The sequence below is a fragment of the Phocoena phocoena genome, chromosome 12 (genome assembly GCF_963924675.1).
Source record: "Phocoena phocoena chromosome 12, mPhoPho1.1, whole genome shotgun sequence".
NCBI lineage: Eukaryota > Metazoa > Chordata > Mammalia > Artiodactyla > Phocoenidae > Phocoena > Phocoena phocoena.
The window spans coordinates 7,295,711-7,299,469 of record NC_089230.1 but is presented as its reverse complement, the minus strand read 5'-3'; positions in this window follow the sequence as shown (position 1 = coordinate 7,299,469).

Genomic DNA, 3,759 nt, shown 5'->3' with positions numbered 1-3,759 from the left:
ATAATTATAAAAATACAAAGATATAAATATATAACACCAACATATTATAAACATACAATATAATAAAATATGTAATATTAATATAGTATAGATATATAATTACTACAATATAATTATTAATAAAAGTACTAGAAATAAAACAATATGTTATATATTAATATGTTATTATATACTTTATATTATTTATAAAAGAGGCTTTTGATATCCATATAGGTAACATCTTCACCTACAATTTTAAAGAAAATTTGATAGATCCTAAAGGAGCGATGTTATGATAATTACATGAAGGAGAGACGTAATGATAATTGTAGTGGCTACCGTTTCCTGAATGCTTGCATACGTGCTAGGCACAGTCCTAATTTCTTTTCAGATATCGATCATTTAAAAATTCATAAGCGGTATGATCATTTTTGCACTACGCCAGGAAATTATACCTTAGTAACTGGTATAAGATATAAAGACATCCGTCTTCTCTGCTTTCCTTCCTCTTTGGTACCATTCACAGCTGCAGACAGGTGTTCGGTAGCAAATGGTGCTCAACAAATCGGTGTATATAAATAAATACCTAAATGGTGTCTCTTCTCTCCTCATTCAGCTTCTCTGTGAGATCTAGTTCTTTTAAATCTCAGTAACAGCAGGACATTTAAAAGTCTATAAAATTTGGGAATAATCTGCCACCCGAAATCGTCTTGTGGCTTGAAGTCTACAGAAAAAACTTGGCAACAGAAGTGATATGAGTCCACTGATAGACCCCCGGGCTCTGCTGTGCTCTGGTCGGAGCCTGGACGTAAACCGAATTACAATAACTAAAGAATTAGCTGTTTCCTGCGGGTACAAATCATCTCTAAACTTTCCAAACTTCTTGTATATTTTGAAGAAATTTATTTAGCTTTTTTGGAATCTGAGTCTATTAAAAAACCAAATATTTCAAAGAATATATGGTTTTTACAAGAGGCAAAAGTGTAAAAAAGAGTAAATGAATCTTATCTCTTAAATCCAACCTTGTATACCCCACTGAGACCAGGAGAAAGAAACTGGAATTTAGGATTTTAAAATGTAACTGCAAGTAATAGAAAGATGTGCTCAGCTCTGTGAAGGGCCAAGGGCCAAGAAAAAACTGTCTTTACTGTTTCACAACATACAGAGAAGGGAAACTTGGAAATCGTTAGAAAAAGAGTGTCAGGGGTCATGACAGGTTTGGAAAATAGGTCTAATGAGCAAAGAATATAATAGTTGGTGTTATTTTTCCCAAGGAAAAGAGAGGAGGTTAGTCGTGATTGAGAATCCAGGGACAGCGTTGTATAAGCACTAGTACACGGTAGGATCCCAGCTGCACTGATGGGCACAAGTGTAGATTTCAGTTTAAAGCTAAAAGAATTTCTTCACAGTCGGAGCTGGAAACCAATGGTCGAGCCAGCAGGGAGAGGTAAAGAATCTTTCTGGAAGTCCTTCAATAGGCTGATCACTTGTCTACCTGTGGTAGTTGGGGGTGTCCTGGATTTGCTGATTGTGGAGCAGAATAATCGACATAGTTGCTACGTTCACCTTAGAAAAAGTGATCTGCCCCAGATATTCAGACAACAGCTTTCTCAAAACAGACTCTTCATTCATAGCTTCGTCATTCTCCGAAGAACCCATACATTGAGAAAATGAAATATAGAAGTTCAGAGACTGGTTCTTGGTTGCATAAGTGGATCCAGGCTAACAAAGAAAACCCCTCACATTAAATCCAAAGCTTTTCCTCGAGACCATGAGGCTATTTGCAGGACTACATTTGAATGTCAAGCTTTCTGAATTGAGGGGTTTATATTCTAATTCAAAACCCCTTTCACTTAACTAGTATAAAAGCACCTGTAGTGATGAGGCGGTGTTTCAGATGTCCACGTGGACGCTTTTCAGCAGCTGATGGAGGCGCAAGAATGCACTGTGTCGGGTCATGAGGTCTACAGCCCAGAGGACACCCACACCCTAATGCACATCAGAACCTGAATTCTTCCGATCACAGTGGCCAGGTTCTGCAGCTTAAGGGCCCCCACGGCTGATTCCGTTCAACAAACTACAATATCTTATTCCACTACAAACATCTCAGTAAAGCCACTACTGCTCAAAATTTTAAAACTATGAGGAATTGAAGCATTTACCACTCAGACATTGGTGGGTTTTAATAACTGCTTATGTGGAAGATTGGTAGAATTTAGAAACCCATTTCCAGCAGACATAATGAACTGCTACTAACACCTCATACCCATGACTCAACTTTGATTCATGGAAGTAGAAATGGCTCTTAGGTACTTTCAATTGAGGTAAAAGTTGATTTTTAAAACACACATGTTGAATTAAGGAAAGAACATTGTCAACATCAGGGCATAGAACAAGTAACAGTTAAAGATAAGCGTTAGAGACCTGGCCTTGTCATGATTATATTCACTGAAATGTTTCCTGGAGAATAACAAAGATTTCAAAGATCCCTCACGGCCCCTTCCTGCAACGTTCCACTGGTTAGTCTGGGCGCCCTGGGACTAGTAATTGGGGTGCTTTTTGTTCATTTGTCAGAAATTAGTTCAGAACACACAAAGCTGGTTACGATTGGTTTTGATGTGAAAATAGATAACCTACTGACCTTGGCCTTCGGAGCCTCCAGCTCATAACTGATCACAATTATTGACATTGATTACTTCCTGGTTGTTCTCCTCTCTGAGATGCCGGGGAGTGGGGCCTCGTGAAGCCTGAACCCTGCACTTTATCACTTGACTGTTTATCGAGTCTTGTCCATGTACTAGTTGCTGAGAAGAATGCAGAAAAAATGTAGATCCTTGTCTCCCAAAAGATTGCCATCCAGCTCAGGGACAAATGCGGCACACACAAGACAAGCAATTCACAAGGGAAGGCTGTGCTCCCGGAAGTGGCCAGGTGGGCTGAGAATGCTGGGCCCTGGTAGGGAGAGACCTGGCGAGGCTGAAGACTTTGTCACAGAGGAGGTAACAGTCTAGATCCAGAAGGATGGGCAGAGAGCAGGGCAGACACTTAACGGCCTGACATTGTTACTTAAATGTTACCTTATCTCCCAACCGGATCCCACACTCCCAGGTGCGCTTGACCTTTTCCTCCGTGACTAGCACAGAGCCTGCATACAGTAGGTGAATAATAATCTCGCCTGAAATGAGGGTGTCCTGAAAGTGCTCAGAAATAAGGGGGGGGGGGGGCATTAATTTGCAATTATTGAAATTGTTAATGTTGATAATGAAGCATCTTTTAAGATCTCTTGTTTTTCTCCTCTAAACATTTTAATGCCTAGGATCACGATAAAGCCAGAGGTCTCTAACGCTTATCTTTTGTTTTATGCTCTGACGTTGACAGTGTTGTCTCTTAAACTCAACACGAGTATTTTTTAAAAAACCAACTTTCACCTCAATCTAAAATGTCTAAGAGCCACTTCTAGGAAAGGGAGGCTGATTTGCAAGCCACATCCTAGAGGAACTGGCTGAGGAAGTTTTTTTTTTTTTTTTGGCTGCGTTGGGTCTTCATTGCTGTGCGCGGGCTTTCTCTAGTTGCGGCGAGCAGGGGCTACGCTTCGTTGCAGTGCGAGGGCTTCTTATTGTGGTGGCTTCTCTTGTTGTGGAGCACGGGCTCTAGGAATGCGGGCTTCAGTAGTTGTGACACACGGGCTCAGTAGTTGTGGATCATGGGCTCTAGAGCACAGGCTCAGTAGTTGTGGCGCACGGGCTTAGTTGCTCCGCGGCATGTGGGATCTTCCCCGAC